Source organism: Atractosteus spatula, chromosome 6 (genome assembly GCF_055471065.1).
Source record: "Atractosteus spatula isolate fAtrSpa1 chromosome 6, fAtrSpa1.hap1, whole genome shotgun sequence".
NCBI lineage: Eukaryota > Metazoa > Chordata > Actinopteri > Semionotiformes > Lepisosteidae > Atractosteus > Atractosteus spatula.
The window spans coordinates 46,516,508-46,531,571 of NC_142711.1; the positions used below are offsets into that span (position 1 = coordinate 46,516,508).

General features: G+C 37.0%; 1 protein-coding gene across 2 annotated transcripts in view; it reads right to left on the reverse strand.

Annotated features, from left to right (window-relative positions):
- The window catches only part of lyrm4a (LYR motif containing 4 a), an 82,866-nt gene that overhangs the window by 16,253 nt on the left and 51,549 nt on the right, over nucleotides 1-15,064 (reverse strand). The gene's annotated exons all lie outside the window — the stretch shown is intronic.

A 15,064-nucleotide genomic window follows, 5' to 3' on the forward strand; every position in this document is an offset into this window, starting at 1 on the left:
AACTGATGAGCAGATGCAAAGTCAAGGTTATTTATGTCTGGTTGATTTCTTTTTGTATACTAGAAAAGATAGCTTAACACTGTATACTTCACTCTGTATACTACCATAACCTCCTCAGGGCTCTTATTAGTTTTAGAACATCAATAAACAAATATTTGCTTACAGATGGGCCTAAAATGAGGAAAGTGAGCAATAAGAGCACTTTGGGATTGTGGTTTTACAGGTTCATACCATCTTTAGCATAAGAACAGAAACCCAAGGTACAGATTTTATATTTTGAGGATGTTGTTGGCTCCATCAAATCAATCACTTGCTGTGCTATACTATAGGTCAGTGAATGGAAGATACAGTAAAATGGTAAACGAACCTAATTACAGTATAAGCTGCTAACAACTTTAATAATTCTGCAGCGCACTCTTATGTGATACAAGTGAATAATTTTTTTTGAAAAAGCACACTGCATGAAAACCTTTTATGATTTCTCTTTATAGGGGCTCTACTGCTCTGTTAATTCTCTTGTATGTCTTTAGGGGTTAGAAAAGGCGACATCAATTTCCATCTCCTCAGGTATAACAGGCTTTCTGTTTAAGGCTTAAATTATTTCTGCATCTCATATTTCACTCTTTTTGTACTGTATGTAGTCATCAAAAAGATTTACAATTCAGCCGATAGAGCGTGATCCTTCAATATACATTCTTGTATTGCTTTCAATTCATTTAATACATTTTGAGCTGTAGGGTGGGTTGCACACCTAAAATAAGATGTAATGTACTTTGATGCCACAAATGCAATCATTTAAATATATTAAAATGAACTTTGGACACATTGAGTGGTGTAAATTTGCACTTACACAAAGGATTGTTTACTTATCTGTTTTGTAAAATAAACATTTTATACCCACAGTATATAGGCCTAACAGAAAACTACCAAATAATTTCTGAGTAAAAACATAACTGAATTTCTGTACTTCTTCAAGAAATAAAAATAGTCTGTAACAACCCACCCCATCCTACCAAGTAAGTAGAAATAGTAGATTACTGACTTCCTAAATCATGCCCTGCAAATGCCAAAAAATGCTCCACTTTCACTTTGTCAGTTTGTTGCCATGACATATTTCTGAAAACATTCACAAAAAAATATATATTGTTGACTTGAGAGACAACACATACAGTAAAACATAAACCCACAAAACGGACACAAGTGAAATAGAACTGTCCTTAAAAATGGACTGCAAAATCGAAGACGGCAATCGAAGATGAGTAAAAATACAGTGATGTGCTTCCCACTAGAAGAAAATTAAATCAAAACCACACTAACATTCTCCTCTCACTATTCCATTTCTTCTCTCAACCTCTAGCCAGCCAATAGCACTTCATTATAAATAACAAACTTCACATTACACAGTACAAGTATATATTCATCCATACATTTTATACCCGCTTTATCCAGAACAGAGTCACCGGGGAGACAGGACCTATCCCAGCAAGTGCAAAGAAAAGCATGCTGGCAGGTGGCGAAGTGTGCCTGCTGTCCTTTCTTCAGCTGAACAACTTGGCTTTGACTTCAAATGTGCACACTGCCTCAATACAAACTGGAAAGACATCCTTCTCACTTCCTGGAATTTTAAAATTAAATCACTCAAGACCCAGATGCTGTCTTTCATTGCATTACTTCGCTTCCTGAAGAAAGCATTTGAGTTCATTTTGCAAGGCAAAGAATCACTTCGAAATATTTCCCTGGACCCACCTGATTTAAGGTAAAAACATCACCATGTTCTCTCTAAAAAAAAAGACTTGAATTCAAACAAAGTCCATTATTTCCTTCAATTTAAAATACTTTGCCCTCAAAGCCTCTGGGTGAATAGTGCATTGTAATACTTTATTACAGTAAAAACGTTATTGTTGACCTCTGCTGCAATTTAAATTTAGCAGAGCTGCAGAACTAGAAGAAAACTCTAAGGACTTGTGTATATCACTATAGACCAACTAATGTAGATATGGGCACATGTGGCAAACGTCATGTATGATACAAGCTGGGAGATTTCGGCCTCCGACAAATAAAGTATTAAACAGAAAGCAAAATGATATGGGTAAAGTGGTTAAGGATTGTGTTTTAAACCTGTTTGTAAAAACATCATGCAGGGGAGACAACCTAATATTTTCAAATAAAATAATATGAGCGGATGTGTTGGAACCACTGGGAAATTGTGAGTTGTGTAATACGTATGTACTTTACATTTTTAAAGCTTGAAACCCAAATGAGGATGTTATAGTTTTAGAAAAGACTACGATAGAAGGAGGCAAGGCTTAAAACTTGTGAACTGGGAACAGATAGATACGAAGTGAACAGAACAACTCTAAAGAAGCAAAGTCACTTCTGAAAGACAGATATACAGTAACCTAGATAGCTTAATGATAATATTAAGAATAAATCATAAGAAGAGCACTTGACAGACTGTAAAAGAGCCCAAGATTAAAATTTCAGGCTCCAGGAGCAGCTTAATAAAGAAATTAGAATTGTCAAGAGGGAAAAGAAAATTGCAATAATGACAAAAAATAATGCAAATATATATATTTTTTTCAGCATTACAATGATAAAAGCACTGTAAAATTAATGTCAACGATTTACAGCATAACAAGAGTTTCACAGTAGAAAATGATAAAGATAAAGTGAACATAAATACAGAAAATTAATACAAATATTTTTTTAAGTGGATGATATCTATAACTTTCCATGTTTAGTGAATTTATCGATATCAATATTGATATCCATTTTTGGGTAAATTAATCACAAATGACTTGAAGTTTCTAAAGGGAACAGGGTGACTAAAAAACCTAATAAAAAACTCTGATAACTCTGATCCCTGAAATGAGGGATGTTCAAAGACCACTTCAGGACAGTATAGACCCGTCAGTCTTATAATTAGGAAATAACAAGTAAAGCTAAATTTGGAAACAACTTAAAAACAGTAGTGTTTAAACAGACCACCACCAGAATTTAAAAAGGGAAGACTTTCATAATGTCCCTCATAACGGGCTGATTCATAACTTAAGCCATAAGAATTCAAAATAATGTATGCATGTAGACTGGGAACTAAACAAACAAATAGGTACATAACCTAAAATACGGTGTATTTACAGGTACTGTAGATTTTCAGCAGACTTCAGCAGTTCCCCCTTTTTTTTCTAGAAGAAGAGCCCCTAATTTCAGACTTTGAACAGCCCATACTATAAGCATACTACCACATCCCTCCTATAATCTGAATTAATGCTAGCCACTGCACAACAGAGCCACTATAGACATTGTAACAGAAGATCCCCCGTTTACACATTTTGATTTTACATGACACGATCCTGCTCTCCTGGTGGAGAACCAGTGAGGTACAGTATGATTACAGAGGTAAAAATGAATGGTCCATCATAAACGCATTCAATGACAGCCATCTGCAAGAGTTTATATGTTATGTTTGTTGATGTGTTCTGCACATGCAGAAATTAGTGCTCCTTCAGTGTAATAAAGTACAGATTCTTCTTCCTTCCATGTTGGTTGTCAGGGATGGTTGTCAGGGAAAGCGTAATTTCTAATTTCTTCTGCTTACCTTTTCGTTAACTGGGCTATTATTTTTTAAGGTTGCAGGCATTTCATAATGACGAGGGGAATCTGTACACAAATTCTAAATTGTTAATGTTATGGGGGTGATCCCATGATTAATTTTTTATGTTGTGTTTTGTGTTTCCTGTTTCATTGGAAAATCAACTGACCCCTGATTAGTCATTGGTGTCCTCTTGCCCCCGAAAACGTCTTAGGAAAAACTAGATTTTGAATAACTGAGGGGCTGCACAGTGGTGTAGTGCATTGATGCTTTACAGTGCTGAGGCCCTGGGTTCAATTCTGGACCAGGGGCTCTATCTCTGTGGAGTTCGTATGTTTTCCTCATGTTCATGTGGGTTTCCTCCAGGTGCTCTGGTTTCCTCTCACAATCCAAAAAGATACAGTTAGGTTCATTGTCTCTGGAGAAAATTGGGCCTATATTTGAGTGTGTGTATCTGTGTTTGTGTCTGTGTTTCTTCTCTGCAATGGACTGGTGTCCTTGTCCAGGATGTGTCCTGCCTTGCACTTGTTGCCTTCTGGGATAGCTCCGGCTCCCCTTGTATTGGAAGAAGCAGCTAGAAAATGGATGGATGGATGGTGTAGATCTAAGCTGCAAACCTGTCACTGATCTTAAGACCTTATAAAAGGATGGGAATGATAAACAAATGGGAGCTGTACACTGTAAAGAAAGGAGTTTCCCTCTCGGCTGAATGAATCTATATGTGTGCCAGTCTTAAATCTAGAAAGAACACGCTCAAGTGCTTTAATATTCTTCAACAGTTTTAATTTTCTTAAACATTCTTAAAACACCTTGAAAGCGGGCGTTTCAAAACAAACACATCTCCACATTAAACAGCAAACAGTGCTGTTGGATTTCATATCACTGCACTGTCTTTTCCATCAGGATGATGTTTTAACTCCCACAAAGTGTTCAGCATGATTACTCGACTGCATCTCTTGTTACCATGGGGAGTAGGTGACAAAAAGGCAGGAAAACTGAGCGCTTCAAAAAAATGATCCAGATCTCCGTGATTAACGGTGTCAGTTGAGGACATGAGCCTTTTTAATTGATCAGTCTGTTCCTTGTAAAGTGATGCCCTTGAAAAGACTAGATCCTATCAACCATGCTTTTCTGATGCTTGCGAATTCACCCCAGGCTCCCTTGCCTGTCTGCTACTTACCTTCCCTTACAAAGAAGCATAGCAGACAAATTTCATTTCAGATAGATTACATGGGGATAAGACAGCTTCACTGCTGTCTTCCTGCCATAAACAGATTTTGTGTGTTTTCACGGTATGCAGTGGTATAAAATATTAAAACCTTCATTCTAACCGACAGCATCAGAGAGCAGACTGAACATATTCCAGTCTTTTTAAAGGTTATAGCCATAGAATCTAGGCTATTACAAATTAAAATGAGCTTTATTTGCAAATGAATTACAATAACACTTAGAGCAGCCACCAAGGCCACTATACCTATGGATTATTCCTTTCCCCTTCCATTCTACACATTATGATCCTTAACAGCTTCTCTATCACAGTCTGTAGCAGTATACTGCTCAAGGGTAAGATCGATATCAAAGAAATTTAAGAAAAGTAAAATACCACCTAGAATCTAAAAAAAAAGCTATCCCAGAGTTTTTTAAAAGTTCAGAATTCTTATTAAAGAGTGATAAGCCAGGTATTTTACTCCAATGCGAGCACTTGTGTTACAGAGTAGAGCATAAGAGGTTTTAGCCTATTTTATTAAACATTTCCACTACAGCCTGCTAAGCTGGCCTGCTTCAATAGTATGAAAGCTGTAAGAGTTGTGCAAAATCAGTGTAAAAACATCTGTTAACTAGATAAACATTGATTAAGCTTCCAGGAAACAGACCCTGAGCATCTGTTAAATTCAATTTAACAGCACTGACAGGAAACATTGTCCAAGGCCCTTGCTGCTCTTTGAATGAACCCAATCCAACAAGAGTGCAGCGCTGACCTCTTGCTGGCTAGAGGGTTTTTCAGAAGCTTGTAGAAGCACAGTTTTGCTGCCAGGAAATTGCCAAGCAATATTAATCTGTTTTCACTAACCTAGGCAAGAAAGTGAGAAAGAAGGATGCTGGCCTTCCAGTAGCGTCAAACAGTTAAAGGTGTTTGCCCAATCAAAGGTATAGCATTCTGGTCACAGGTTCATGTTACTAGCAGAATGTGACTGGGATTCCCCAAGCAGTGATGCGCAACTTGCTGAGAGCTGCCAAAGGCATGCTGACTGATCACTCAGTCAGGGCTCTCTCGGTTCTCAGTGACATGGTCACCCCTGCAGCCTCCCACTTGCAGGTATGCAGCGCTTCTGGTGTGAGACATGCCTGTCCTCCTATTGGCGCTCAACCTCTGGTATGGGACTGTGATGCCTGTGACGTTTCACACCTCTCCTCACCTCTCTCGACTTCGAACCACTTGATTAGCCTCTCTGCCTCTCCCCTGCACTTGCCTCCTCCTCTCTCCTGGCTTTTGTTTTCCCATGCTATATTATCTTTGCTGACTGCCCTATCTTTCTTACACCCGAAGAAGGCTCCACAGCTGAAACGTGTTTTCTTTCTTCTCTTTTCAGCACGGAATAAACCTTTTAACTTGTTCCTTTGCAGCCTACGCATGCTGATGCAGCTACTCACCTGAACTACTTCATGTTAAAACACATGATGTGGGTATGTGGGCAGGTGGGAGGAATTGGCCTATACTTGTGAGGCAGGGTGTCTTTAGCTGTGATTTACAATCTGAGATAAATTACAGTGAAGATATGTGAAACAGCTTACTGTTACAAGCTCTGGGCCATTACTTATGAATGACAAACTGTGATTATTCACTTTAAGACCATTCACTATAATAATATAAGCATAACTGTGTATATTTGTGCTTAAAGTTTTGTTTTGCAGTAGTTATTTTTATAGCCACAGAAACAAAATTAAAATTGTTTCTTGTTATTTTCACTTACTAAACAAAAAACTGAAAATACATTAATGCAAATCACTCTTTTTAAGTAGCATAAGAATACTACAATATGTGCCATTTGTATTCTCTCTCTGTTTTTAATTCTTTCTTGTCTCAAATGAATTGGAAAGAGTGTTGTTTTAGTAGTTGAATGTAGTTGTGTGCAATAACGCTGAATGAGCAGTGTAAAGAAATGGATGCATTTAGTTTTTGTATAAATATGCATTTATGCAATTCGATTCTGGACCACGTTGTTGTGTCTGTAATCTGAGGACATGGTTTAATGAGGTTTCAAGTTATTAAATGTACTATTTTCATTTTTGTAACATACTGTGATACCAAAGAACTATGCACACAAAAAACGTTCTAAAAATGAAGCCTATATTCAGTTATTGGTAAATGTCTGTAGTGCACTTTAAAAATTCCTCAACACATTTTGAAGCAATTCAAATTCATACAGGATCCAACAGAATAAACCAGTCAGATAGCAGATTATACATCTAACAGGCAATATTTAACATAAAAACAATGCAATGTTGTTTTAATGACAGCAAAATAATGTTCTATAGTCTACAATTTTAAAATTAACCTTACAGGAGGCGCTGTGACATTTTTCAAGGTTTTCTCCTCATGCTTTGCCATTCATTACATTCTAATAGCATATTTCCTAGATACCAGCAGAAAAACTGGCACTGCAGAAACCCAAGCGTGAAGCCACACTACAGAGTAAAAGGAAATGCCGGAGAAGATCTGGTTTTAATGTGTCCCCTAAGAGACATTTTCTTACTCCAAAGCGCTGAACTGTTTTCTTTTAGATGGCATCAATATTTAAAGGCTAGGGGGTTTCTGAGCAATTGAATAAGTGTGTGTGTGTGGGGAGGTATTGTGAACTGCTGCAGAGGAAAACACATTCTCGGAGACTGCACAGGTCTAAAAAAAGCAGGTCAAGTTTGCAAAAAAAAGGAGTTTATGGTTCAATGTTTGGTTCATACGAACATGTTATTTTAATTTTAGTCCTAGGATGAAACAGGAAGTAGCAACTCAAGCAAAGGTGTTTATGGTGAACCATCACTGTCCTAATCTAGACAATGTGAAGAAATAACCATCCATCCATTTATCCATTTTCTAACCGCTTATTCTAATTCAGGGTCGTAGAGTACCTGATACCTATCCCAGAAAAGAAAGGGAGAGAGGCAGGGTACACTCTGGAGGGGATGCCAGTCCATCGCAGGGCACACACTCACACCTAGGGCCAATTTTCCCAGCAGCCAATTAACTTACCAGCACGTTTTTGGACTGTGGAGGAATCCAACATGAAAACCACCAATGCTAACCACTGCACCACCATGCCACCCTGAAGAATCAACAAATAATAAAATAAGAAGAATAAAAAAATGGAAAAACTGAGCTTTTATTTACTGTCAGCACTTTATAAAAAGGATCACTTGGCTTATAGAGTTGTCAAAGAAGGGTAAGTATATTACTGTTACATCCTGCAATAAAAGGAATGCCATGCACAGTACACAGATCAGTTAAGGGCACAGAATATTACGTTAAGGCTTGGGAGTTACCAACACATGTGTCATTCTCAGCAAAATTACTTTATTCACTAAGTTTTGTGAATTGTCTTGATACAGTAGCTCTGTGTCCTTGTTCTTGAGTCGGTAAACATTGCCAAAGGTACTGTATAAAAGATCAAAAGATTGGTACTAATTATTAACTTTTGCTTAACTAATCCTCTACTAAATCATTAAGTTAGCTCTCTTAGAATAAATAGACCCAAAGCATTCCCAGTGAGGTCATTAAGTTAGCCTTCATGGGGCTGGGTAATAGGTGACAAGGAAGGATAAAAAATGCAAAATATTAAACACAAAAAGAAGGGAGAGGGGAATCATAAACATCAGGAAGATCACGATAAGGAAGTGGAGAAGACTGGATCATTAGAGCATATAAAGCATAATTCGATATGAGAGCAGAACTCATAACACAAGTCTTCAGTCCAGGTAATCTGAACACAGAGAACGATACTTTTCACAAAAGGGGTTTTTGCTCTGCTTTGCCCCCTCATTTCTGAGGCCACGGCCATAAACATGCCCAGATATCGAATAAATTCAAGAGCTAACTTTTCTCTGGAAAGACCACAACGTTAAATGAAAATCTCAAATGGCACAGCAGTTACTCATTATTACTGATTTCTGTGGCTGCTCAAGTTAAGACAGCGGACAGAAGTAAAGAAGCTCCAGTGCTCCTGAAATACTCCATTTTACAGCCTCTTTGATACTTAGCTGCCACAAATAAAATCATAGAAATGCATCAGCTACGCTACAGACTAAAATCAGGATTCTGTGTAAATCAAAGTTTTCGACACATAAGTATTACACTCATAAGTAGGGTACAATTTTGGTGCATAGCTCAAGCATTGAAGAGATTCCCAGAAAATCCAATAAAAGTATTAGAATTGGGGAAAAAAGCTCTCTTTTATTTCCTTCAAGGTCTGCTGCACAACTGTCAGGAACTATTTTTCCCTATCACTTTTTTGCTTAGCTAATTTGTTGTGAATGAGCGGTGAAGTGTGAGAAGTATGTCAATGCATGAAGGAAAAGATGCGGGAGCTACATACAGTGAAGAGCAAAGTCAGCTACCGGGGAGAGACATACTGTAGGGAGAGATACCCAAAGGGAATATTTCATGAAGCTTGTGAAATAATGCTTTCTACAGTATAAAATGCTCATATGAAGAAAAGCAAGCTGTGACATAAACATGAGACAAAAGGCCTTAAAATTATCTGTGGATGAGAAAATGAAAGTCTAAAAACAGCATTCAAAAGGACTAAAGAACAGATGCATTGTAGGAGAGATATTTACTGACTTAAGAGGCTTTCTGCACTACTAACAATCCACTACATACCCTAATCCAGTGGGTCTCACTACATGCTTGCTGGTGACTACATTAAAATATATTCTTATTTGTAGTGAAAAACAATACTGTATGTAGTAAAGTTACAATTACATAGCTTGAGTGTTCACATAAGTAAAAAAAATAAAGCACAATTTATCTCTGTAAAAGTTTAGTATCTTATATTTTCTAATTTCTTTTGTCAGAACAGTTTGGCTCTGTAGAACTTGCCTTTTCAGTAATGGTCTTACCCTTTGTATCATTTTAATTAACTAATTTTGTTGCTTTCACCTAAAAGCAGCTCAACTTTATCAGTAGCCTCATGGTCCTCATCCACTTCATTTAGAGAATCTCTTGAGTGCTCTGTATTTTCCTCTCTCAGCTTTTGCTTTTATAGAAAAGCTTTGCTTTAAAAGTGGCGTATATGTGAGAACCACATTGCATGAGAAATAGTTATTGCCATTCTTATTTAAAAATCTGATTTTCTTCCATTCATGTTCTAGTTTTTAGGAGCAGACAGATCCAATGCTATTACTCCTGTCACGCTACTGGGCATACGGTATTTAAAAAAAAAACTTTTGAAAGTCTATTTTAGAATTTAAATATCCATTTTAGTTTTGTTGATAAAATCCATTCCCTAACAACATGCTTTAAGGACATACTGTATGCCTGTTTCACCTGATGTAACATGATATGTATAATAGAGCAAAATCAAATTTAATCAAAAAGGTACCTGTGGTGTCCTAGACCTTTGCTTTTCAACCTGATGTCGGTCACTAGAGCAATGCTGACCAGTCCCTGCAGCAATCTTAAGAAACATTATCAATTAGAATGTATTGCTGTGAACAGCTTTGTAGCCTAAGTGCTCTTCAAAGAAGAAGGGAGGTGGTACAGTACCTGGTAAAAAAGGTTGAAAAACACTGTCCTATTCAATCCTGCTCGCTTAAAATAGGTCATCTTCAAAAACCTCCAACTGGTATGATTAGTTATAGTAGATTAGGTACTGTATGAAAAACTATTATATGATTATGGTCATTTACACTCTACAATTAATCATATCAACAGTAAAAAATATATTCAATATAAATTGGTATAATGTGGTAAATTAAATGTGGTTTTCATTTTTTTTATTAATGTGGAAAAAAAAACACATTATACCCATCTTACTTTTACTAAAAATACCCATGCCAAAGTCATACAACTACTCACGAGCAACAGTGACACCAAGAAAATAAAAATATGGTCTGGGCCGTATGCGTACAAAATTAAGGAACTTAACTGATAAATGGAGTTTAATATTCCTCATCAGGATCACATCCTTTTTGGTGGATCCAATATTTCAAGTGTGCTTCAAAATATTTTTTCATTATAACATGCAACAAATGAACATTTCTGCAGATAATTCCACCGCTATAAGGTTTGTTGGACATCTTAAGCTTTTTATCCCCTTTATCCCACACAAGCCTAACTGGGATTTAAGTGTGATGATCCAGACAGACCAAGTAATTACATTTTACCTATTTTTGTTCCACATATTATTTTTTTTATTGATTTTGTACCTTTGTGACAGTTTGCAGTGTGATTAAGATGAACTCTGATACTGGTTTATTTTTTATTCATGGAGCTTCCAACACCTTGTGGATAGTTTCTTGCTGCTGTTTTGAACTTATGATGCTTTAAACCCATTCTTGAATCTCATTTCCCACCTTTCAGCAGGTGGGAATTTGACCTTTAGAATTCAGAGTTGATTTTAGCAAATCAAGGGGTTAGAGGGTCTACAGTTTAATACAATGGATACAGTGGTGTACACATAAGATACAGTACCTGGGCTCACCAAATCACACAATTAATCAAATTAATAGACTGCAATAATAACCTTATTTTCTTAGGAAGTTTCATTGTAGTTGATCTATCATACTGAATTGCTTGATTTACTTTACTTTTCCTTTGTAGATCTTTGGTGAAGTTTTACGTTTAACTAACTTTTATTCACTGGTTGCTCAGTGAATAAGGATGAAAGTGCCGGCTAAGGACTTGTGGAAAATAATACTGTCTCAGCTCTCTGTACCTTGTAAGTGTAGGAAATATCACGTTTAGTAGAGATACATTTGCTTGGAAACTAAAAAAAATCCATTCCAGTTGATTGCGAGTACAACTGTCTGACTCACTATTTTTGTATATGATCTCTCCTGTACGTGACATCTTTGACAGCTGTTAAAGTGGTATTGAGCCGTGGAGCTGAGTAATGTGTGAGCTGTCTCTCCCCCAGACACGACTCTGACAGCTTGATCTGAATCACTTTCTCCTCATTATCAATTTCTTGATTAGCCGATTACGGGGACAGAGTTGTCTATCTGGGGAGGGTTATTGGGATGATGACAAATTGGCCAAGCTGCAATTTTATTTGCAACATTTCTAAAACATTAAAAAATCTAAATTTTACTGTGTAGTTTTCCATGGAGTTAGAAACAGAACTAGTGATGGGCAGGATCGTTTTTTAATAGGATGTGGATATTCCTGGCCTGTTGAAGAATTATAAAAGCTCATGTTCCAGTTTATAAGTAATGGTCTTCACAGAGCACAGCTGTTCAGTTTACCACAGACCATGGCAGGGAGACAGGCTTAATTTTAACAGGATCCAAAGTATCAAGTGGATATATTACTGAACATCTGCACATACTATAAACAGAAAAGCAAGAAGGTAAGGAAATGGCCGAATTAGCAAGCCTAACATGTTTGATCACTAATTATGATCGAGAATAGCCAAGTGATCAGAAAGATCACAATCAAAATTATGCAGACAAAAGAAAAAAGAGCTATAACGAGTTGAGTTGGATAGTGTACAAACTGGGTAAAGTCAAAACATTACAAAAATGCTGGAAATTCCACTGCTAGACTGGGATGGTGAGTATCAATGTGGATATTAAAATCAGCCAGAATTTCGATTGTTAAAATGTACAACACTGCAAGGATAACAAATCAGCAAATTCACCAAATCATCCCATTTAATCAAATTAATAGACTGGAATAATAACCGTAGGCTCAGGAGCAGAGAATTTAAAAACCTAACATGAAAATGATGAATGCTTAGCTGTCCTAATGGGACTTAGACAAAATGATATTGAATAACAGTTTTCTATCATTGGTAAAGGTATTAAGCAATAATTCCTTATTATTTATTGGGTGAATACTAAACAGACCAGTTTTAACAGAATTAGGAGAGGTGGACAGGATGGAATGGCATGGAAAATGTTCAGGTCTGGCAAGGCATCACAGATTGAATGTCGATTCCAAATAATTTAATAGTAAGAGCAAGCCACTGATAATAACATAACTCAAAGAGAACAACATTGATATATACAGTAAATCTGCACTAAAGCCCAAACTCTCAGCAATTTGCTTAGGCACTATACTAACCAGAATACCATATAAGCACCGTGTTAATATTCAGGTAAAAACAGTAAAAATCCAGAATAATAGGTAGTACACCTTAAATAACATAAAGTACCTTTTTAAAACCTACTTTAATTTGTTTTTTGTTCGGTGAAGGCCTTCCTTGATGTTGTAAATGAAACAGCTTTATTTACTATGAGATGATCACATACAGTAGGTTTACTTGTGAAGTCCTGTTTTAGGCTGAGATTTATTTTAATAAATGCAGCCTTACTAAGTGTACGATACAATTTTAACAAAACATTCCATGATTTAAATTCTATGTTTTTAAATGGATGTCCTGGACCTAGAAGATGTCTAGGAGATGTACAGTAAATGAAATATCAGCATAAAAAGCTATAAATAGCTTCTTCATATCCAACGTTTCTCGTTTTGGATTTATAGTTTTTATTCCCGCGACCTGCATGCAATATTCTGCACTTGTCTACGTTAAACATTAACTGTCACGAGTTTGCTCAGTTTTGAATTTGAACAAATTGTTTTTGAATTTTTATTTTCTACTTCTACAGTGTTTGCTCCTAATTTGGCTACTTTGTCACTGATTTCAATTAAGAAGTGGACTAGTCCTAGCACAGATCTCAGTGGTATGTTTATTTCTCCTTGCCCCTCACCTTACTGCACCTAAGTCTGCTCTTTTGCCCAATTTTTGCACGAATAAGGTAATTGCTCTATGAATCTGATTTGCACGCTCAATTTCTCCTATCCCGCTCAAGCTATTCTCACAATCAGCAACACAGACGGGTCTGATGAAAGAACAGTCAGCACAGCCCTTTCAAAGCTTTCAGCCAGCTACCCTTCACATCCCCATCTCTACCTCCCTTTCTGCCTCTGTTAGCTTCTCTGAATTTCATTATATCTCTGAAGAACTCAGAAGACAGCTAAATTACACTCTGAAATGAAACCTGTGCCTAACTGCCTTCAAGAGAGTCTCATTTCTTTTATTTAATTATTTTGTTTATTTATATATTTTTACATGAAGCAGATAGTAATTTATATTAGCACATCTCTCGCTCGGAAGTCATCAATAATTCTCACACACTTGACTCAGAAACTGCCTAGGCTGCTATAATGTTATAGGGATTAATTGCCTCAAACCATTAGACTAGAATAAATGGCTGGCCTACACGCATTGATTATAGTGCTAGTCAATCGCTGCTTAAAGGGTTCCAGAGAGTATTTCTCAGCTTTAAAGCACTTTTATAATTTCTTTTGGAAGCCATGTACCAATTCATATTCACAATCCATTTTTTATCGGTGTAACAAGTTGAAAACGCACTACAACGGAAGAAAAGCACTGAGCCACCTGTGTCAGAGTACTCTCTCTTCTCCATCACATTGCTACCTGAAAGACTGAGGCATTTATGTTTGTGTATGCTTGACTCTCAAGAAGGTGACTTAAGAATGACTTCAAACTAGAGGGGAAACAGAAACGATGGAAAGCTAAATAAAATGCAGGAAAGGAACTAATTAACCTTTCCATATACAGAACCGTCACTCACTGCCACTGATAGAAAAGAAAGAACTACAGGCAGTCTAGATACAGATATATGTATGTTTTGACAATCCGACCACCATTATATTTCCAGTTGCTACCACATTAGTAATCAACGCAAAAGTCATCCCTTCACAATGAACGTGCAATAGCAAGTTAGCATTTCACCATCCACCCATCCATTTTCTAACCCCTTTATCCAGTACAGGGTTGTGGAGGAGCCAGAGACAGTCCTGGCAAGCACCGGGCATAAGGCAGGATACACCCTGGATGGAACACCAGTCCATCACAGAGCACACAGGCGCAAACATACAATATAGTGTACACACACACACATTAACACTTTTTTGTTAACATTTGGACTTAGGAAGGAAACTGAGGCACCCAAAAGAAATCCATATGAAACTGGGGAGAAAATAGAAGCTCCACAGAGGTCGAACCCAAGGAACTGAACACAGGTCCCCTGTGCTCTGAGGCAGTAATGCTAACTACTGCGCCACTATGCCACCCTTCCATCATACATCCAGCTGCATTTATTCTCTCCCAGTGACTGTTAAACAGGTTTTCTGCATTAACAGTTTGAGTCTCATATTTTAGCAGCTGTAAAGTTTTACTTATTTAGCTGTATTGATACAACAGATAAGGGGCACAGTCATAGAAAAGT